This window comes from Hemicordylus capensis, chromosome 3, assembly GCF_027244095.1.
Source record: "Hemicordylus capensis ecotype Gifberg chromosome 3, rHemCap1.1.pri, whole genome shotgun sequence".
In the NCBI taxonomy this organism is placed as follows: Eukaryota; Metazoa; Chordata; class Lepidosauria; order Squamata; family Cordylidae; genus Hemicordylus; species Hemicordylus capensis.
In genome coordinates this window covers 253,119,492-253,142,889 of record NC_069659.1, presented here as the reverse complement: position 1 = coordinate 253,142,889, position 23,398 = coordinate 253,119,492, and the positions used below count along the sequence as shown (strand labels likewise).

General features: G+C 43.4%; 1 protein-coding gene and 1 long non-coding RNA gene across 3 annotated transcripts in view; one reads left to right on the top strand and one right to left on the bottom strand.

Annotated features, from left to right (window-relative positions):
* The window catches only part of LOC128350685 (uncharacterized), a 44,413-nt gene extending 43,496 nt beyond the window's left edge, over positions 1 to 917 (bottom strand). Inside the window, exon 1 of one of the 2 annotated variants that reach the window (XR_008319388.1) lies at positions 415 to 917. This is a non-coding gene — a long non-coding RNA (uncharacterized LOC128350685). The remainder of the gene's footprint in view (positions 1 to 414) is intronic. The other variant, XR_008319387.1, reaches the window with a different exon arrangement.
* Positions 852 to 23,398, top strand: part of LOC128350684 (cyclin-dependent kinase 9-like) — a 140,677-nt gene continuing 118,130 nt past the window's right edge. The window contains exon 1 of the mRNA XM_053309193.1: positions 852 to 956. The gene's annotated coding sequence lies outside the window, so the exon portion shown is untranslated. The remainder of the gene's footprint in view (positions 957 to 23,398) is intronic.

Here is a 23,398-nt window from a genome sequence, read left to right as displayed (position 1 = left end):
AAAGTTGCTACACTAACCAAGGCTTTCAGAGAGCAAACTAAAAACTACAATAATGAACTGCAAACCTAGACTCAAGCAAACAACAAACCCAACTACAGATACCACAAACCAAGGGAGCCACAAACCTAACTACAAACCACAAGCCTTACCTTTGCAAGTGGGGGGGGGCACCCAAACCAAACTAAGAAGAAAACAACAAAGAGACACCACAAACCTGCTGGACCCAGCAAGCCACTACTGCAAACCTAACCACAAAGAGATACCACTAAGCAAACCACAAATCTAACCAAGAACCACCAAGCATCACTGGCTACTATTAAAACAATTACACTCCAGCATTTAAAAAACAAAGCAAACATTTTAAAAAACACATGTTCAATTTAACACATTTAGGAAACATTTAAAATTATGCACCTACTGAGCTGTCTTCTTCTCTTCATGCATGCATGCTAAAATAAAGAAAACTCCATCTCAGACTGGCAGGGCCACCACAGCTTTGCTGAGAGCCTGTGTAACAAGGCTCTCAGACATGTGGTGACAGCAGACCACTGACTCATCACTGGCAATATGTGTGTCTGCATAGGCGGAACTGGGGGAGCAGGCGGGGCAGTGCCCTAGGTGCCCCTGAGGTGGGGGTGCCACGCCAGTTCCTGCCACCCCCACCCCACTTCCCACCTGCCCAGCCCCAGGGCCCCTCAGCCACTTGTCTCCAGCTCTGGCTGATCGGCGAGGCCTAGGATCGGCAAGGCCTGCAAACTGCAGAGCTCTTCTCTCCCCGCCTCTCAGCTGATTGGCGGGTGGGCGGGGCTTCCAGAGAGGCCTCCGAGTAGGCCTCCCTGAAGCCTGAACTCCAGTAGGCCCCAAGCAAGGAAGGAAGGAAGGAGGAAGCAGGCAGAGTTCTCTGCAGGAGCAGCAGCAGCCCCTCCACCCAGACCATCCAGAACAGCTATTGCTAGGTAGGCTGTGAATTCCTTTTTGTGGTCCCCCCACCCCTATAGGAATCTGCTTGCCATAGGGCTTTGATATGGGGGGTGGGGCAAGACTGAGAAGTCTCTGAATATTTAATTTAAAACAGACTGAAAAATGTGCTGGCTTTAAAAACAAAAACTATCTAAAAAGGCCTATAAGTGGCTTGTTGCAAGGCAGAAAATTACAAATACTTCTGGAACAAGTATATTTTATTTATTTTCATTCACTCGTTCATAAATGCACTTATGTTCAAGTTGTTTTGCAACCCAGAAGGTCTGAGTGAGAACTGTGAAGCATGTGTTGTGCTTTTATTTTATTTTATTTTTCTTGTGTGTGAACTGCTCCCCAATAACTTGCAGGGACTTCAGGGTAAATCTGGCCAACATGTGAATGCAGCACCTCTATTCCAGAGGAGATGTGTGTTAAAGGGCTTTAAAAGCCTGGTGTGAAAAGACTCCTGGAATCAAACTTTACTGAACTTGTTCAGAATTCTGAGAAAACAAACATAGGTTCACCCTGCATGGTTGAAAGTCTCCTCCTGCAGCGAGGGGGCCATTTTAATCATTGGCGTTGCTAGTGTGTTCCAGGCATTAAAAGTAGTACAATTATATAGTACTCAATGTATATCACTATATACTGTGAAGTGTGCATGTGTGTATTCAGTGAAATGTATTTCCAGGCAGCATACTTATTTTGAAATATCAGACTCAAATCCTTGGGGGCTTGGGGTGGGTGGAGGCCCTGGACTTTGAGGGTCTGGGGGCCCATTTTAAAATCCTGTCTCTGGACCCATTCCAACCTTGCTATGCCCCTGGCGGAATAGTTACATATGTATTGATCACTACACATGGGTTTCTGCACAGCACCTGCACAGAAGAAACTTCCATGTAGAAAATGTGTCTCTTGTAAATTGACCCTGAATTTTCCATCCATGACTAGGATATCTGAGAGTTAGAGTCAATAATAAAAGAACAGCACACTGCTTGTGACAGGAAGGGGCAAATTACAATGATCTCTTAGTCTGGCAGGGGCTGGTTTTGGCCCTGGCAGAACTTGGCTGTCTGCTCCTGTTGCAAATTCCTCTGTCTAGTGTGGCAAACTAATGTATCCTCCTCCCTCTTGATGTCAAAGTAAACACTAGTGTGGTGAATGCACATATACCCCATCATGAGCCAACAGTCATCATAAGACAAAGGCTGGCAGGAATCATTCACTGGTTTATAGAGACACACACACACACACACACACACACACACACACACCACTTTCTTCTTCCCCTATTTTGCTAGTGGCTATTTGGGCAGGTGATCCTTTAGGACAAAGTCATGTTTTTTAAAGAATGAGATGAGACAGAGAAAATGACACTTGAAATCCTCGCATAACTCCTGACTGTTGTTCTAAGTCTTTTACAGAGATGGCTCATGTTTTCAGGTTTTGATCAACAACCATGTCTAGATGGTACAGTGTTCCTTTTAACAGGGATTTCCAGATATTGTTGACTACAAGTCCCATCATTCCTGTTTGGACAGGGGCTCAATTTCAGTGCTTGCCCTAGGCGCCATTTTCCCTAGTTACGCCTCTGTGTGTCTGTGGTGCATGCATAGATGAGTGTGGATGCTAGAATTTAGGAAGGAACAAACCTCAAAAAATATTATGAATCAGCCAGGATTCCCAGAGGCCTGCGGATTAACAAACCTCCTACATTATTCCTGCAGGATATGGAGTTTTGGGATAGGTGGACTGCGATATTAAACAAATGTTCCTTCGATATATGAAGTTTTTATATATGAACTTTGCATTCATCTATTATTGCATATGGGGCATAGCCTGTGACTGATGATACCTACATTCTCCTGTGGCTACACTGAGGCTACACTCGGCTGGACCTATTTTTGGAATCTGATACCTTCCAACTTCTGCATGGACTGTACTGAGAGCACTAGGGGTGTGCAATTCGGGTTTTCGGGTGATTCGGCTCGGACCCGAACCGAATCACCCCTGTTCTGTTTTGTGCCCGAATCTGGGTCACCCGAATCACCCTTGATTCGGTTCGGATTCGGATTTAATCCGAATCCGAATCGATTCGGAGGGGTAAAAAGGGGGCCCAGGGGCAAAATTTTGGGGTGGGGTGGTAGTGCCCAATGGGTGCAGGCTACCACCCCAATTTCAGGGGGATTGGGCAAAGGGCTGATTTTTGGTAAATTTCTGAAATTTTCATGTCTTTGGGGCAGATTGGGGCAGAAAGTGGGGCCTGGGGCAGAATAGTGGGGTGGGGTTGTAGTGCCTAATGGGTGGAGGCTACCACCCCAATTTCAGGGGGTTTGGACAAAGGGGTGATTTTTTGGGAATATTTGAAGTTTGGGTGTCTTTGGGGCAGATTGGGGGCAGAAAGTGGATCTGCCCCAAAGGAGTGGGGTGGGCTGATAGATAGTGCCTAATGGGTGGAGGCTACCACCCATCCCCACTTTAAGAGTGATTGGGCAGAGGGGTGAATTTTGGTGAATTTATTTTTATGAGGTTTGTCTTCATAAGGTGAAGTGTGCTAAATTGATTACTTCCTCATATTATTCATAGTAATAGAGAGTGTGAAAAAGTGAAAGTGGGGTCATGAGAGTTGTCTAATTGAAAAAAAATCTCATTTGCTATGATAGAATGAGAATTCACACCTCAGAAAAAACTTCATCTAGGTCTTGAGCAAGCCCCTTTTGCCTTGTTTTCGGAATATCTCCTCCAGATGTCTTGACCATCATTATTATTATATATGTTATTATTTATATTGCAATTTGAATTGTTATGTTTGGTTCAATTATCAATTTTCTGACAACTGTATGAAATAAGAAATTACCTTACTATTTTTCTATTGATTATTAATACATATTCCTAATTGTCTTTTGCAATATATGACTTTTATATATCTCCGTCTTAGTCACAGGTGGGTTCTTTCCTCTTTGTTTTGCTTGGTTGCATTCCTGTGATTGCCCTTGCTTTTGTTTTAGAATTTAGGAAGGAAGCAAAGCAACTATATAGAACATTTTTGTACACATTGTGAACTATTTACAATATATACACTCAGGCTCATACTATGTGCTCTGTCATGGCCCCTGGGTGCTGCTGGGCAGAGGCACCAATTGGTCAGCATCACAAGTGGTGCAAGTGGGGTGCGTGCATGCATCGGTGTGTGTTGACAGCATTGGCAGCAGATTGTGACATGGCTGTTTTGGCAAAGATGAGGGTAGAGTGAGCTGCTCTGAAGTGGTGTTGCAGGAGGGTGACCATGAGTCTCTCACTCACCCTCCATTTCCAGCTCAGGGTATCCCAGGAGGGAGAGGTTAACCTTGAGGGAAACCAGTTGATTCACTAAGCCAGGGTCCAGGCATGAGTGATGCAGTATCACCACATCCCAGCCATGGAGAAAACCTTCCTCCAATGTCTCCTGCAGGTACTGTCAAATGCTCTGATCAGCACCACTGCAGGGTCTGGTTGGCTGAGCCTCCTGCACCCCTGGCAAGGCACCAAGGCACCCCCACTTGAACTACTGGGTGTGTTTTAAACATTAAATTAAAAGGCCAAAAGAAAATGGCCAAACAAAACACACACACACACACAGAGAGAGAGAGAGAGAGAGAGAGAGAGAGATATGGGAAAATCACAAAAAAGTAGAAGGGGGGGCGGGAGGGAAGCCTGCCTCTCTCTATAGTGGTTTTGGGCTGCCCACTGCACAGCAGCTCCAAAAAAGTGGGGTGGAGGGAGGAACTACAGAAGCAAGGCCTAGAGACTAGGCCCTGGTCCTGAGCCCTGCAGAGAGGTCCCCCAGAGACTCAGGTGCTGCTGATGGCACAGAGAGAGCAGTGTGCTTTGGTTCGAATTCTGACTGAACCAGTTTCATGCACACCCCTAATCAGAGATGACACAGAAGTGTTCTTTTCTGCCTAGAAATATGGACAAAGCAAGGGGGGGGGGGGAAGCAAGGAAAAATTGAAAATATTTAACCTTTCAGAAAGGAACATGGTTGACAATACAGTAGTTAAGCTAAGTTCTTGTGGGGCAGTCACTCCTGAGTCCTGAACAACAGATCAAATTTGAACATAATGCTAAAAATTAACCTTCATTCAATGAAAAGTTCACTTGATTGATTGATTAAGTGCCATCAAGTGGGTTTCAACTCTTAGCAATGACATAGGGAGATTCTCTCCAGGATGATCTGTCTTCAACTTGGCCTTTTAGGTCTCTCAGTGGTGCATTCATTGCTGTCATAGTCAAGTCCATCCACCTTGCTGCTGGTCGTCCTCTTCTTCTCTTTCCTTCAACTTTCCCCAGCATTATGGACTTCTCAAGGGAGCTGAGTCTTCACATAATATGTCTAAAGTATGATCGTTTGAGCATGGTCATTTGTGCCTCGAGTGAGAATCCTGGATTGATTTGTTCTATGATCCATTTGTTTGTTTTCCTGGCTGTCCATGGTATCCTCAAGAGTCTTCTCCAGCACCGAAGTTCAAAAGCTTCAATACTTTTTCTGTCCTGCTTTTTTCAAAGTCCAGCTTTTGCATCCAAAGAGTGTCACAGGGAAAACTATTGTCTGAACAATTCTAATCTTTGTAGGTATAGACATGTTATGGCATCTGAATATCCTTTCCAAGGCCTTCATTACAGCCCTATCAAGTGCTAGTTTTATTTCTTGACTGCTGGATCCTTTACTGTTAATGGTAGATCCTAAAAGGCAGCAACTATCCACCACTTTAATGTCTTCATTGTCGATTCTGAGGCTGGTTGCTGAGGCTGGTTGCTGTAATTAGTTTAGTCTTCTTTACATTTAGTTGTAGTCCCATTTGTTCACTGTGCTCCTTGAATTTCACTACTAGAGATTGCAGATCATCCACATTCTCTGCTATCAGAATAGTGTCATCAGTGTAGCACAGGTTATTGATGTTTCTTCCTCCAACTTTAAAGCCGCACTCATCTTCTTCCAATCCAGCTTCCCTCAGTCTATGTTCAGTATATAAATTGAATAAATTCAGAGAAAGTATACAGCTTTGTCTTGCTCCTTGGCCAGTCTAGAAGCACTCTGTTTCACCATGTGCCATGTGGCTTCCTGTCCTGTGTACAGGTTTCTCATGAGAACAATGAGATGTTCTGGGATGCCCATTTACCTAAGGATATTCCACAACTTGACATGGTCGACACAATCAAAGGCTTTTCTGTAGCCAATAAAGCACATATTGACTGCTTTCTGGTATTCTCTGGCTTTCTCAATTATCCAGCATGCATCAGCAATAATGTCTCTTGTTGCTCAGCCTTTTCTGAAACCAGCTTGTACATCCAGCATTTCCTTTTCCACATAGGGCTCTAATCTGCGTTGGATGGTCCTGAGCATTATTTTGCTAGCATGTGAAATTATTGTGTGATAGGAATGTGCAAACTGGTACAAGCCAGTTCGATGTTGAGCCTGTTTGGTTCAATGGTTCAAGGTTGAACCGAACCACTCCCTGTTTGGTCCAACCCCGGACTGAACACCCCTCAAATGTTTGGGGGGTTCGCAAACATCTTAGACTGTTAAAAAAATTTTTTTTACATTACTCCCCTTCTGAGGAGTTGCTGGGGGTGGCTGTGTGTGTGTGTCCGTGGAGGTTCCCCCCTCCCCCCGCCGGCTTTCTATATGTCTTCCTCCAACCAGTTCGGCCGCTCTTTGGCCTTCTCCCCTCAGCACGGTGGCCATTTTGGAGGCCATGGGCCTGTAAGATTGGCCTCTGCATGGCCCGGGCCAGCTGGTTCCGTGCACATCCCTATTGTGTGGTGGTTTTCACAATCTGTTAAGTCTCCTTTCTTTGGTGTGGGTATGTAGACCTCTTCCAATCTGTTGGCCACTGCATTTTTCTCCAAATTTGCTGGCATAGTTTGGTTAGAGCATTGTCTGATTTTTCTTCTGTTGCCTGCCATATTTCTATAGCTATTCCATCCATTCCTGTAGCCTTCCAAGTTGGTAATGACCGGAGTTCTGATCTAACTTCATCTTCCCACACTAGGGGTTCTTGCAAGTAGGGAATATCTTCTAGAGTATCTTGGATGTTGATGTCCCTGCTGTACAGATTTTCAGTATACACCTTCGATCTCTGATTGATCTTCTCTGAATAAGTTACTATCTGTCCTTTGGCATCCTTTAACATACCATTTTGAGCTTGGAACCTCCTTTTGAGTTCAGAGACCTTTTGGAAAACTTGCCTTGTTTTTCCATGTCTATTTCCATCCTCAAGGTCTTTACAGATGAAATTGTAGTACTGTTCCTTGTCTCTTCTAACAGCTTTCTGGAATTCTCTATTACGTTCCTTCATGAGGTCTTTATCTTTCTTGACTTTGGCTTCTCTCCACTTCTTGGCAATTTCCACCATCTGTTCTGACATCCATTTTGCTTTCTTCTGTTTCTTGGTCTTTGGTAGTCTCTTTTCGCATTCATCCTTATCAACTTCTTTGATTTCATTCCACAGTTCCTCTGGTTCCCTATCAATGACATGCAGAACTTAAAAGTGGTTCCCGATTTTTCTCTTGAAAATGGTGGGTACGTTCTCAAGATCATATCATAGAAACTGGATAGCTTTGTTTTTCTGCTTTGGCTTGACTTGGAGCTTGAACATGAGCAGTTTGTGATCTGTTCCACAATTGGCCCTCAGCCATGTCTTTGCTGTTATAACTGAGCTCTTTATTGCACCAATAATGTAATCAATTTGATTTCTGTGTACTCCATCTGGTGATCTCCATGTGTATAGGCTTTGGTTGTTTGAAGAATGTGTTAGCAATGAAGAGATCATTGGATTGGCAGAAACTAATGTCATTCTCCTGCTTCGTTTCTGTTTCCGAAGCCATTCAGTCTGACCGTTTTCCTACTCACCATTTCCAACTTTGGCATTCCAGTCTCCAACCACCAGCAGCACATCTTGCTTGCATGTTCTGTCAATTTCAGACTAAACTTGAGCATAAAACTCCTCAACTTCTTCTTCTGCATCAGTCATTGGGGCATAGACTTGAAAAACTGTCATGTTAAAAGGTTGTCCGTGAAAACTACTTGATATTAGTCGGTCACTGATTGTATTGTACCCAAGTACTGTCATTGCTATATCCTTCCTGACTATGAAAGCAACATCGTTCCTTCTTTGGTTTTCGTGTCCTGAGTAGTAAATGGTATGGCTTTCTGACTGCAAGTGTCCAATTCCAGTCCATTATAATTCACTGATGCCCAAGATATCAGTCTGTAGTCAATTCATTGCACCTTTCACTATGTTGAGTTTTCCCATATTCATGCTTCTTACGTTCCATGTATCCACTGTAATTCTGTCTTTGCAGCTTCGGATTTTCTTTTCCTACATGGCAACATCAGTAGCTAGACGTCTGAAAGGCTTTAACCTAACAGTGTCATAAACACCAATGATACTCTGAGAGATCCTCAGCTCTTCCACAGTAGCGTGTTGAGTACCATCCAACCTGAGGGGCCCATCTTCTGGCACTACATAAACAATGATTCTCTCTTGTCTATCCTTGTGGTTTTCCTGGTAAAATTTCACTTAGTGATGAAATGTCAAGTTATCAAAGAAAGAGTTCTTATTTTGTAATCTTCCTGGATGAAAATCATCCAGGCCTTATACATTCTTTCTTGCCCACACACAAAAATGAGATATCCATTCTTTAACAAATCAGTATCAAATATTTTGTTTATTTGTTACATGTAATGTATATCCTACATTTCTTCTATCCCAGAATGGGAGGAAGCCTACATGGAGTTCCAAGTAGCCTTCCTTGCAATGATTAGCGCAGCTTAGCTTCAGCAAGGCGGCTGCATCATGTGTTCCCCAACCAAGTCTTGGAACCAATAATATATGAACTGATTTTTGTATTTAGAGGGGGTAAAATAGACATAGCTCCAGCTCAGTGCCCTTATGCTCTTATAACACAAAACCCCAATACTCTGAAAGGCATGATGGAAATTATAAATAGTGTACAGAGATATTTTGAATTAGGGGTGTGCAGAACTGGTTCGAATCAAACTCAAACTGGACTAGTCTCAGAAAAAGAGAGCCAGTCTGAATTTGAACTGGAATGGGCCAGTTCAATCTGGTTCGAGAACTATGCAGGAATCCTTTAAAAGTGTTCTAAGGGTAGCTAGGAGTGGTGGTGAGAGGGCACCTTACCGGTTTTGGTAGTGGTGGCATAGCAGCAGCAGCTCCCTCCCAGCAGCGTGGACTGACAGTGGCCGGGTTCCATCTACGGAGACTGAAACTGTGCCACTGCCATCCTGCAGTGCTAGGGGGAGCACCAGTGGGGTTTAGAGGAGCAACCGCCACCAAAGCTGGAAAGGTGCCCTCTCACCACCCCTCCCCCAGATGCCCTTAGAATACTTTTAAAGGATTCCTCCACCCCTCACTGGATTCCTCTTTACAAGCATAGCCCTCAGAGCAGGTCAGACCAGGTCAACCTGGTTCATCCAAACAGACCGGATCGCTGGGAAGTTCAGTTGCACCAGCTCATGGACTGGCAGTTTGGTTCAATTAATTTCAAATTCTAACTGAACCCCCTGAATCAGTTCTGTGCACACCCCTAATCAGTGTTGACACAGATGTGTTCTTGTCTGCCTAGAAACAGGACAATACCCCTATAACTATAGAATTAAGAAACTAGCACATGTATATATGGGTCACTTATTAGTTACAAACTTCTTAGCAAACAATTTAGCCTTAAACTGCCTTTCCTACAGTGTAGGGACTATTTACTATAGAAAAAAACAGGGAACTTACCTGCCTTCTCCTTGGATGGGTGATACCAACCTGGCTCTGAGTACCAGTTCAGGGGTTACTCTTGCCTCTTTCTTCATTTTCAGCACACATACTAACATTGCAATAACTGGGCTCCATGGGGCTATCTGTCCCCAGATTTGACTTCCTTCTTTTGAGTCTATCAACCACATGGATTGGTTCTGGGAAGCTTTCCTTCATTTTTGGTACTTCCAGGTGCACATCATTTCCCTACTGCTCTATTCTCAACTCCCCCCTCCCCTGCACTATACCTCCCTTAATACACTCAGTTTTCAGAGGGGTGAAGTGTGGCGGAGGGACTTCTCACAGTCAACTGGAAGGAAACCAAAACTTCCTACTCAGCCCTTAGGTGACTGGCTGTTCCTGCCAAATGTTAAACAGGTGAAGAGGCTAGAGGGGAAGGACCACCTACTTAAGTAGTACTGGTGATTCCATCTTTAATGACTATCCCTGCCAGCCAACCTATCAACATCTTTCACCTCTTATGCAGTGGGGCAAAACGACCTCTAACATGAGATAAGCAAGGAGCACAATTGTTGTGGTGATAATAATTCTCAATGGATGCAGTGAAAAATAGAAAGTCTTAGAGTTGCAAGATATTCAAACAGGCACTAACTTATAAAAGCCATTGATGGACAAGAGATTTTCTCGACACTGTTGCTATTAATCTGGAAATGCAGAGGGGAGTGAAAAATCATAACTTCAAAAACTGAATCAATGTTAATGCTCCCACAATGCATAGTGTACAATGGTTGTTGTCCCCTTTGCTAACTAGGATCTGCCCTGGCTTGCATTTGAAGGGGAAACTACATTTGTTAGCACTGAATGATATTCCCTTTAGGGGATGGGACTGCTCCAGGAAGAGCATCTGCATGTTTGCCTGCAGAAGGTTCCAAGTTCCCTCCCTGGCATCTCCAAGATAGGGCTGAGAAGGACTCCTGCCTGTAGCCTTGGAGAAGCCGCTGCCAGTCTGTGGAGACAATATGAGTGAGATGGACCAATGGTCTAACTTGGTATAAAGCAGCTCCCTATGTTCCTATGCTATCAAGACATCTTTCGTTCCACACAGAAAGTTCAAGCAGAAAATCAGGTTAGCTGCTAGTACGACAACTGGCCTGCCACAATAATTTCAGGGAAAACACTTGAATTCTCAGTCTCAGAAGCCAATATGAAAAAAAATTAAATCAAAGCTGATAATATATATACAAAATGTGTACATAATTTCCAACTATTCATGTGCACATTTGCCTGTTTTATAGAAGCTCATCATAATCATCTCAATGACCTTGGCGTATGGAAATGATAACTTTAAAAAAGAAAAAGGCAGAGTGAAGTGTCTTGTCCAACAGTATCCATTTTAATTTAGAACATTATTTTCTGATTACTACATTCCTCTTCACTATGAAATAATATTCTGGAAAGAGGCAGTGAGTTCTCCATCATTCTAAACTTTGCTACAATGAGACTGCCATACATTAATCCTGCACTTATTCAGCTTTGCTTGGCTTGTTCACAGTCCTAGGAGTCCTGTGGAGAGTAAATGCTGGACATCTATTAGAGGAACAGAATATCAAGAGTTATAGTATATAGCTGCCAGTTCTAGTGCAAGGAATATAAAACCAGTATAACGAAACCTCTGGTCTGATCTGCCCACAAAAGTTGCCATCAATGAACTCACTTAGTGAGCCCAATAATCAGTTCTATCTCCATCTTCCAGTATCTTATGAGGGCAGTGCAAAATTGAAGTGATGCATGAGAAAATAATTGTCACCTAAATCTTTGTTTAAAAAACAATACAGTACTTAAAAGAGCAAAAACATTGTTTAGAGCAGTGATCTTCACTGCTGTTTTTTAAGCAGGGGCCATATTGGCCAAACACTTCATTAAGAGAGCAGCTCCCTCCCCACTATGTTGACCTCCGCAGAGTGCTACCCTTTCCTCAGTACTGGGGGCAGGACTTAAAGAGAGATGGAACACTCTCTTAAGAGCTTTGTGAGGAAAGTGGTGAGACGGGCTACACTTCCCAGCACTCTGGCCATGCCTTCCAAAACAATCCAGGGGCTCAAAGGGTTTAGTTTCCCTTCAAGGAGCCCCCTGGTGCTGGACAAAGCAGATCTCTGCACCGTGAAAATGGTAGGCTCTACATGGTGCTAGAGGCATGACTCTGCCAATTCTTTAGCTTCAGCCAAAGCTTCACATGGCTCAATAACAATTAGTCAGAGCGCCACACTTAGGGTTCGGGGGGGGGGGGGGCATCACTGCCCTCCAGGGCCCTACAATGAAGAACATTGGCTTAGAGCAGGCCCACTCAACTCTGGCCCTCCTGCAGATGTTGGCCTACAACTCCCATAATCCCTGGCTATTGAGCACTGTGGCTGGGGATTATGGGAGTTGTCATCCAAAAAACAGCTGAGGGCCAAATTTGAGCAGGCCTGACTTAAAGGATGGAAATGCTATGCTGCTTCATGCTGAGAAGGAGGAAAACACTCTTAATTTTAATTTATATTGTTTTATGCCGTTTTAAATACGTTGTAAACCAGATTGAAGCTCTGTTAGCAAAAGGGGTATAGATGAATGAATGAATGCCTTACTAGGCCCTCTGGAAATGAAATGCAGAATTGGAAAAGAAATAACACATGTGAGCTGTGCTGCAGGTGAAGCCTTTCAGCAAGAAAGTCTTTTGCAGAACATCTGGAACCAAGGCATTTGGTGTGTTCATTAGAGGTGCTTATCTAAATGCTGACATTTCATTTTGGAATTACTAACTACCTGGCCTATAGATAGGTTTTTTTATGGTGAAGTAGAGAGAGAACATACCCAGGACTGTTGCCCAGAAGTAGAGACTAATTTATTTTCCTTAATTAATCATCCACATTTCCTCCCTTCTATTTAGCTTCATTGAATAAGCTGTAAATTACAGGGGTAGATGCATAATCCAGAACAGTTCCAAATTAAATTTCTTTGTGAAGTGAGACTGCACTTAACAGATACTTTAGTGTGTCACTGCCATTAGTTGTATCATATTCCCTGGTGGGCAAGCACCTAAGCTACAGAATACAAAATGCGTGAAAAGCCACTTAAGAAAAAGTCCTCACAGTCTATTCCTCTATTTGGCCTTCAGTTTGTATGGTTGTGTAGATCCTCATATATTAGACTAGAATTCTTGATTACCTTTCAGCACTTCAGCCACAATGCAGAGGGAACAGGAAATGTAAGTGATTTGCACTTCCTATTCTCTACATGGCCCTCCTTGTTCTTTGTGAGTTTTGCTAGAACAGACTAACAAGCTGCCTCTTCTGGAATTTGTTATTTTTCCCATCACTTTTGTTCTTCATATCCCCGTTTAATCCCACAAATCCATCGTACCACTCACTACTTCAATACTCTCTTTGTGATGTATTGTGGGGGACATAATAAAAGCCATTTTTGGTGGGGAATGGGTTAATAATGTTTTACTAATGCATGGATTTCATTCCTAAGCTATTAGCATATGTATTCTATTGGGAAAGAAATTATGAAATGTCTATTACAGGCTTTTATTGGTCATTTCTGGTTGTGAAGGGTGTGATAAAAGTAATATACTGGATATATTTCAGTTCTAAAATGTTGTTCTCAAGTGTCTCTAAAACATCCAGTCTGATTTTTAAAGGGTCATTCTGACCTGTTATGCTCCAGATTTTACACAATCCCATAACAAAATGGAATAGGATGGTAGTTGTGGATGGACAGAGGAAAATAATTTCACCCTTCTTTTTTTTTTGCATAGAGACGAGGAAGAAGGAAAGGTTTTCTTATGCAATGATAATAATCTTGTTTGTGGAAAGGTGAATTTGTGTTCCTAATTAGTTCTTGAGAGACCAGTCCACAGAGAAACTTCATTTGCTTTTTCTGCACCAGGCACCAACATGTATATGATGATCCTGCTCATTCTCATGACTGGGAATTGGGTCTCATTCTCTAATGGGTCTCATTTCTCAGAACTGGACTCCATTTTAATCCTAGCATCTCAGTTTGTCACCATTGTGCTCTCCTTCACCAACTTTGGGAGGAAGATCAGGGGCATATCAACAATGGATCAAGGAAGGACAAATATCATGGGCCCTTGAGGGAGGAGGAACTGCAGATTGGGTGACAGCTTGATTTTTGCTCTTCCCCTTGCACCTCTCTGAAGAAGAAGGGGGACAGGAGCTCATAAGAACAGCCCTGATGGATCAGGCCCAAGGCCCATCTAGTCCAGCATCCTGTTTCACACAGTGGCCCACCAGATCCTACTGGAAGCCACAGGCAGGAGCTGAGGGCATGCCCTCTCTCCTGCTGTTACTCCCCAGCAACTGGTACTCGGAGGCATCCTGCCTCTTAAAGCCATCCAGGTTGTTGGCTGTCACCACATCTTATGGTAGAGAATTCCACAAGTTGATCATGCATTGTATGAAAAAATACTTCCGTTTGCTGGTCCTAAATTTCCCGGCAATCAATTTCATGGGATGACTCATGGTTCTAGTGTTATGTGAGAGGGAGAAAAATTTCTTTCTATCCACTTTCTCCACACCATGCATGATTTTATAGACCTCTATCATGTCTCCCTGCAGTCGTCTTTTTTCTAAACTAAAATGCCCCAAGTGTGGTAGCCTTGCCTCATAAGAAAGGTGCTCTAGGCCCCTGATCATCTTGGTTGCCCTCTTCTGCACCTTTTCCAGTTCTACAATGTCCTTTTTTAGATGTGGTGACCAGAATTGTATGCAGTACTCCAGGTGTGGCCTCATCATAGTTTTGTATAAGGGCATTATAATATTAGCAGTTTTATTTTCAACCCCCTTCTTAATGATCCCTAGCATGGAATTGGCCTTTTGCACAGTTGCCGCACATTGAGTCGACACTTTCAATGAGCTGTCCACCACTACCCCAAGATCCCTCTCCTGGTCAGTCACCAACAGCTCAGATCCCATCAACGTATATTTGAAGTTAGGGTTTTTCGTCCCAATGTGCATCACTTTACACTTGCCAACATTGAACTGCATTTGCCATTTTGTCGCCCACTCCCCCAGTTCGGAGAGATCCTTTTGGAGCTCCTCACAATCCATTTTGGATTTCACTACCCAAAAGAGTTTGGTATCATCTGCAGATTTGGTCACCTTGCTGCTTACCCCTACTTCTAGATAATTTATGAATAAATTAAAAAGCACCATTCCCAGTACAGATCCCTGGGGGACCCCACTTCTTTCTTTCCTCCATTGTGAAAACACTCCATTTGTACCTGCCCTCTGTTTCCTGTCCTTCAACCAGTTAGCAATCCACACATGTACTTGTCCCCTTATCCCATGACTACTAAGTTTCCTCAGGAGTCTTTGATGAAGAACTTTGTCAAAAGCTTCTTGGAAGTCCAGGTATACTATGTCAACTGGATCACCTTGATCCACACTCTTGCTGACACTCTCATAGAACTCCAAAAGGTTCTTGAGGAAAGATTTACCTTTATAGAATCATTTATTATTACTTGTTTACACAGTCAGAAAGGTGTTATTGACTGGTTTGTTTTTTTCAGACATCGAGTCCTTCCCAAGGACCTGGGATGGCTGAATTTTATTGTCAGTTGTTATAGATATCGTCGCAGAATATAGGCTGTTCCCAGTAAAGCTGCTTTTTGTAATTGGCTGATGGTCATTTCTGTGGCCCCTATGGTGTTGAGGTGCTCTTCAAGGTCTTTTGGAACTGCACCCAGGGCGCCAATGACCACTGGGATTATTTTGGTCTTTTTCTGCCACAGCCTTTCAATTTCAATGTGTAGATCTTTGTATTTGGTGATTTTTTTTCTATTTCTTTTTCTTCTATTCTGCTATCCCCTGGTATTGCTATGTCGATTATTTTGACTTGTTTTTCTTTCTTCTCGACTACAGTTATATCTGGTGTATTGTGTGGCAGATGTTGGTCTGTTTGTAGTCGGAAGTCCCATAATATTTTTACATCTTCATTTTCTGCAACTTTTTCAATTGTATGATCCCACCAATGTTTGGCTACAGGTAGCTTGTATTTTTTTGCAGATGTTCCAGTGTATCATCCCTGCTACTTTGTCATGCGTTTGTTTGTAGTCAGTCTGTGCGATCTTTTTACAACAGCTGATTAGGTGGTCCACGGTTTCATCTGCTTCTTTACAAAGGCGGCACTTGCTGTTTGTTGTGGATTTTTCGACTTTTGCTCTTATTGCATTTGTTCTTAGTGCCTGTTCTTGTGCAGCCAGTATTAAACCCTCTGTTTCTTTCTTCAAGTTGCCATTCTTAAGCCATTGCCAGGTCTTGGTGATGTCTGATTTTCCACTTATATTGTGCAAATATTGACCATGCAGGGGCTTATTTTTCCATTTTTCTGCTCGGTTCTTGACTTGTTCTTTCTAGTAGGCCTGCTTTGTTTCATTGGTGTTGAATAGTTTTGCAGTATTGACCATTTGAAGTGCATCTTCTTCACTGTCCTTGATATATTCTTCAAGGCCTCTTTTCTCCTCCTCTACTGTTTGATGGACTTGCAGCATTCCTCTTCCACCTGAGCTGCAAGGGAGGTATAGCCTATCTACATCACTGCGGGGGTGCAGAGCATGATTGATGGTCATGATTTTCCTGGTCTTATGACCTAGCGTCTCTAGCTCTGCCTGGGTCCAGTCTGTTATTCCTGCAGTGTATCTGATAACAGGTATAGCCCAGGTGTTTATGGCTTGTATGGTGTTCCCGCCATTGAGTTTGGACTTGAGGATTTTTCTAACTCTCCTGATGTATTCACTTCCCATTTTTCTTTTAACTTCAGTGTGTGCAATGTTATCAGCCTGGAGAATGCCCAAGTATTTGTAAGGTTCTTTCTTTTCCAGGTTCTTGATCTTGCTTCCATTGGGCAGTTCTATTCCTTCTGTTTTTCTTATTTTTCCTCTTTTCATTATTAATGCAGCACACTTGTCTAGTCCAAACTCCATTGCTATATCGCTACTGAATATACGGACAGTGTTTAGCAGTGATTCGATTTCTGACTGGGACTTTCCATACAACTTCAGATCGTCCATGTACAGCAGATGGTTGATTTTACTTGATGTTTTAGATGTTTGGTATCCGAGGCCTGTTTTGTTTAGTATTTGTGAAAGTGGGGTTATGGTGATTACAAACAACAGAGGGGATAGTGAGTCCCCTTGGACAATGCCTCTTCTAATTCTAACCTGTCCAAGTGCCTCGCCATTTATTGTTAACTGTGTACTCCACATGCTCATTGCTTTTTTTATAAATATCTGAATGTTTTTGCTGACACCAGTTGTTTCTAAACATTATTATTATTATTATTATTATTATTATTATTATTAATTCGATTTCTATACCGCCCTTCCAAAAATGGCTTAGGGCGGTTTACAGAAGCAGTGTTGGTTCTCTCCCAGCAGGGCTTGTTGTTCTATGTGCTTTACAATTTTATCCTTGAGGATGCTTTCCTCAAAAGCATACGTAGTCTAGGAGTACTCCTGGATCCACACCTCTCCTTGGTTTCTCAGGTTGAGGCGGTGGTCAGGAGTGCTTTCTATAAGCTCCGGCTGATACACCAGCTGTGTCCGTTTCTCGAGATCAATGACCTCAAAACAGTGGTACATTTGTTGGTAACCTCCAGACTTGACTTCTGTAATGTGCTCTATGTGGGGCTGCCTTTGAACGTAGACCGGAAACTTCAGTTGGTTCATAATGCGGCAGCCAGGTTGGTCTCTGGGTCATCTCAGAGAGACCACATTACTCCTTTGCTGATGGAGCTAAACTGACTGCTGATAGGTTTCCGGACAAAATACAAAGTGCTAGTTATAACTTACAAAGCCCTAAACAGCTTTTGTCCTGGGTATTTAAGAGAGTGTCTTCTTCGCTACAAACCCCACTGCCCATTGAGGTCATCTGAGGAGGTCTGTCTCCAGTTACCACCAACTCGTTTGGTGGTCACACAGAGACTGGTCTTCTCAGCTGCTGTCCCGAGATTGTGGAATGTGCTCCCTACTGAGTTACGATGCTCCCCATCTCTGGCTATTTTTTTAAAAAACATTTGAAAACCCTTTTTTTTAACCCAAGCCTTCTCAGGTTTTTAATTAAAAAGTACTGTTAATGTTATGGTTTTTAAATTATTTTATTGTTTTAACTTTTATATGCGTTATATGTTGAACTGTTTTAACTTTTATATGTGTTTTAATTGTTGTTAGCCACCCAGGCCGGGTATAAATCGAATGAATGAATGAATGAATGAATGAATTTGCCTGGAATGGGTGTTAAGCTCACCAGCCTTTAATTTCCTGGATCCCTTTTTGAAAATCCGTGTTACGTTGGCTACTTTCCAGTCCTCCGGCACAGAGCCTGAATGCAGGGACAAATTCTGTATTTCAGCAAGGAGGTTGGCAATTTCACATTTGAGTTCATTGAGGACTCTTGGATGGATGCCATCTGGCCTGGCCATTTGCTACTTTTCAGTTTTTCCAGACAATTTAGAACCTCATCTTTTGTCTCTGACTCAGTTCTTTAGCCTCCATCCCTGAAAAGCCTGGGTCAGGACAGGTATATACTCGGTATCCTCTGCTGTGAAGACAGATGCAAAGCACTCATTTAGCTTCTCTGCAACCTCCATATCTTCCTTAGTAATCCCTTTCACTCCCTCATTTTCCAACGGTCCAACCGCCTACCTGGCAGGTTTCCTGCTTCTGATCTATTTAAAGAAGTTTTTGTTATTCCCCTTGATGCTTTTAGCTAAATGTTCCTCAAACTCTTTTTGCCTCCCGTGTCACCTTGCATTTCTTTTGCCAGAGTTTGTGTTCCATTCTGTTCTCCTCATTTAGTCAGGCCTTCCATTTTCTGAAGGAAGTCTTCTTCCCTTTTATGACTTCCTTGACATTATGTGTTAGCCATGCTGGCATCCTCCTGGACTTAGTGGTACCTTTCCTCCTTTTGTGTATACAATCTAACTGGGCTTCTAGTATTGTGGTTTTGAGTAAACTTCATGCATTCTGGAGCAAAATGACTCTCCTGATTTTCCCTTTCTGCTTTCTTTTCACCATGTTCCTCATTTTGGAGAAGTTTCTTCTTCTGAAATTCAAAGTTTCTGTGTTAGACTTCTTTGGTGATTCTCTCCCCACATGTATGCTGAATTTGATCACACTATAGTCACTGTTCCCTAAAGGGTCAATGACACTGTCATCATACACCAGGTCCTAGGTGCCACTCAGGAGTAAGTCCCAGGTCGCCTTCTCTCTGGTTGGTCCAAGACCAACTGTTCTAGAGCACAGTCATTCAGTGTATCTAGAAATTTGACCTCTTTGTCATTACCTGACTGAATTTACCCAGTCTGTGGGGCTATTTTCACGATCAGCAAAAATTGGGCTAGGAGAGCCTAGCCTGATTTTGGCTGATCCTGTAAGCTTACAACTGGCTAGCCCGCTTTTTTAGCCCTCCTCTTAGCCTGGGTTTGTGGAGCAAGCACTCTGCAAACCCAGGCTTTCTGATCTTGAGTAGCCGCAGCGCAGCTCCACGCTGCAGCTACTCACGAGGAGACCCCTGGAAGGGAGGCAAAAAGCCGCCTCCCAGCTCCGGGGGTCTCTCCAGTATGCCCTGTGTGTTCGTGCAGGGCATACTGGAGCTTCTGGGGGCCGCACGGCCCCCAAGCTCCCCAGCCCCCACCAGCTTCGTCATGAAGCCAGCAATCGTGTGGGCGGCCAATCCGGCCACCCAGGGCTCCGTCCCTGCTTGTGTGTGGGGAGAGCGGGCTTAGCTTGCTCTCCCCACTCACCCTGCTAAACCGGGTCTCACTAATCGTGAGACCTGGCTCTATGTGTGTGTAATTGAAGTCATCCATTATTACAGCCCTGCCTCTACTTGAAGCCTCCCTGATTTCCTCCTGCATCTCCCATCCACTGTCAGTGTTTTGATCCGGAGGGCGATAGCATGTCCTCAGTAGCACATTTCCTTTCAGGACTTTTATTGTCACCCACAGGGTTTCTGTGGAGGACTCTGGTCCACCTAGGTTTTCTGTTTTGTTAGATTCTCTCTAAGGGCAGATAATATTAATACTGATACATTATGGGCACAGAGGACTGGAGGACAGGTTTCTGTTTTTCAAAAAGTGCCAAAATATCTTTGCAATGGGAAATTGTTTTTTGAAACCACGAGGCTACACTACCCTTCTAACCACCTACTAGTACTAGCTGACGGGGATCCCTCCCACACAGAACCCCTGTTTAAACTTCTTCTAATCTAAACAACATACAATGTTTAAATTCAATTGCAACCCTAAACCTCCCAGCAAACAGGAAAAATACCCCAAGAATACACAGTTCCTGAGATGTACATGTGTGTGTGTGTGTGTGTGTGTGTGTGTGTGTGTGTGTGTGTGTTAAAATGGGTACACTCACTCAGTCTAGGGTTTCACCCATGATGTGTGTCCACTTGTCCACTTCTGTGGTCTGGTCTCTGAGTCTACTCTTTCTTCTTCAGTCTTCTTCTCCTTCAGTCTTCAGATTGGGGGCGGGGGAGGCTGAGGCAAAATTCTGGGAAATCTGAGGGGGAGGGGGTGGCTGGCCAGGTGGCTGGTGGCCGCTGGGGCTGGTGGCTGGCACAGACACAGTAGGCACAGGCAGGCAGTGATTCTCTCAGCAGCAGGAAGGGGGTGAAAAAATAATTCTCTTCTTTTCAGGAACAAAAAAACAAACAATCCAGCAAATATAATCCATTCACAGGCTGGCATGCAGCAGCAGGAGCAGGCAGGCTGGGCTCAGGATGGCAAGGCAGAAAGCAATAGGCATGGCAATTCAAGGCAAAGCAAAGCTCTCTCTCTCTTCTTCCACAAGGCAGAAAGGTGGCTGCTGCCTCTTTAAATCTCATTGAAAATCCCTCCTTGCTTGCCCCCCCCACCCTTGCCCCTTCTTTGACCCTTCCCCTGGACAATGTGGGGTCAGTCAGGAGTGGAAAGAGCCAAAAGAACCAATCTGGAACCTGGAGGGAATCCTCAGCAGATCAGCCCATGCTTTTGTTCACTGATCTGATGTTTGGAAGGCCGGGAAATTCAAATAGATGTCAAACACAAAATGGAAACTACATGGAGATCTCCACAAAATGGAGGTCCAAAATAAGAAAACATTCGGTTCCGAAATTCGGGCAATTTGTTTTGGAGCCTAATCTTTTGGGACTTGCAGAGGGGCGATTTGTTTTGTGCACAAATCGCCCGAAACAGGCAGATACCCGAAATGGTTTGCACATCCCTAGTGGCTAATCAGTTCTAGGCAGCTTTGGAGGAAACTGATTATCTAGAACCATTTCAAACTGGCTTTAGAGCAGGCTATGGGGTTGAGACAGCCTTGGTCAACCTGATGGATGACCTTTACCAGGGAACCGACAGAGGGTGTGTGACTCTGTTGGTTCTTTTGAATTTTTCAGTAGTGTTCAATACCATGGACCATGGTATCCTTCTAGATTGCCTGGGGGACTTGGGGAAAGGAGGCATTGCGTTGGATTGGTTCCGCTCTTATCTCTCAGGCAGATTCCGGATGGTGGAGCTTGGTGATGGTTGCTCTTCAGAACAGGAGCTATTATATGGAGTCCCTCAGGGCTTCATTCTGTCACTCATGCTTTTTAACATCTACATGAAACTGCTAAGTGAGGTCATTAGGATATTTGGTGTTGGGCATTGTCAGTATGCTGATGACACCCAAATCTACTTCTCCTTGTCGTCATCAGGAAATATTCATTACCAAAATGCCTGCTTACAGGCAGTAATGGCCTGGATGAGGGATACCAAATTGAAGCTGAATCCAAGCAAGACAGAGGTGCTCGGGGGGGACAGAACTTGAGGGATAAATTAGATCTTCCTCTGAAGATGGGGTAACACTCCCCCAGAAGGAACAGGTATGCACCTTGTGAATGCTCTTCGATCCAGGCCTCAACCTGGTATCTCAGGTGGAGTCTATGACCAGGAACACATGCCATCAACTTTGGCTGATTTGACAGCTGCATCCATTCCTTGAAGAGAATGATCTTAAAACAGTGGTGCATCAGCTGGTAACTCCAGGCTTGACTATTGCAATGCACACTACATGGGGCTGCCTTTGTACAGAGTTCAGAAACTTCCGTTCATTCAAAATGCATCAGCCAAACTGGCCTCTGGGGTTGCACTGGCTGCCAATAGGTTTCTGGGCAAAACACAAAGTGCTGGTTATCACCTTTAAAGCCCGAAATGGCTTAGGTCCGGGGTACCTTAGAGAGCACCTTCTTCTTTATTATCCCCATCACATGTTGATGTCATCTGAAGAGGTCCATCTCCAGATACCACTGATGCATCTGGTGGCGACTCGGAACCAGGCCTTCTCTGTAGCTGCCTCTGGCCTGTGGAATGCTCTTCTGGCAGATATCCATAGTTTGGGATCGTTGTTGGCCTTCAAGAGAGCATTAAAAACATTTTTGTTCAGCCTGGCCTTCCAAGATTTTTAAATTGTTCATACATATTTGAAATGGTTCAGAACGATTTGAAATTTGTTTTTATATTGTTTTAAACAGTTTGTTTTAATTGGTGGGGTTTTTTTTTACTTGTTGTGCACTGTCCAGAGCCTTTAGAGGGATGTTATATAAATGCAATTAGTTAGTTAGTTAATTAATTAATTAAAATATAATTCTTACTTCTATTAATTCTTATTTAACAATATATTTTTTAAAAAACCCACCGTTACTTATTTCCTTGTCTACAATCACTCTGTCCTTTATTACTAAGGCAAGTTTAAATTCAAGTTGTTTGACTTTTTTCAAGTATAGAAAGTGTTAACCTGGCTGCTGTGATAGACACATCCGTACCACGCACACACAGACAATGTACTTTGGCTTCAGGAGGAAGTTGATGAAACGTAAACCATTTTGACATGTGGTGACTATCTCAGAGGCTCAGCTAATGGAAGCCTTCATTCTGTACAACCCCAGTACTCATTCATATTACTCAGCTTGAATCCCATTAGTCCATTACAGCCCAAGAGCCATTTAATACTGTCATATTTCTATTAAGGCTACTGTGTGTTTTTTTTATGTGATAGGCATATTTTATACCAAGCTTTTGAAAACTTTGAAGGCAGAGAACATGAAAATATTTATTCTGCAGTAAAATCTAAGTTATTATATTTGCAATCTACTGTGAATCTGTCCATGCATTCAAATCAAGCTTGTGTTAGGCAAGGTGTGTAGCTATGGGTGGAAGGTCCTTATTATACATTTCTTGAAACATCTTGTGCTAGTATCACTTCAAGGCCTTTTAAGGTTTGGGCTGTGTGTGATATCCCTGGGTTCTCAGGAGAATCCCCCAAAGAACTGTGGGGGGACACTTCCTAAACTGGATTAGATAGGAATCATATTACTCCAGTTCTACTGCTATGACAAAATCTACCTGAATGTGTAGTATAAATTAGTAGCACAAATCAGTAGAGCAACACTTCTCCTACAGATCTAAAGGAACCCCCACTAAGCAGGCCCTTGATCTAAAGGAACCCCCACTAAGCAGGCCCGTGATCTAAGGGAACTCCCACTAAGCAGACACATTGAATTTGCCCATTAAGAGTTAATGGAAAGCCAATGCTATAGTCACTGCACACAAAAAGGGCTATGATTCCCAAAAGG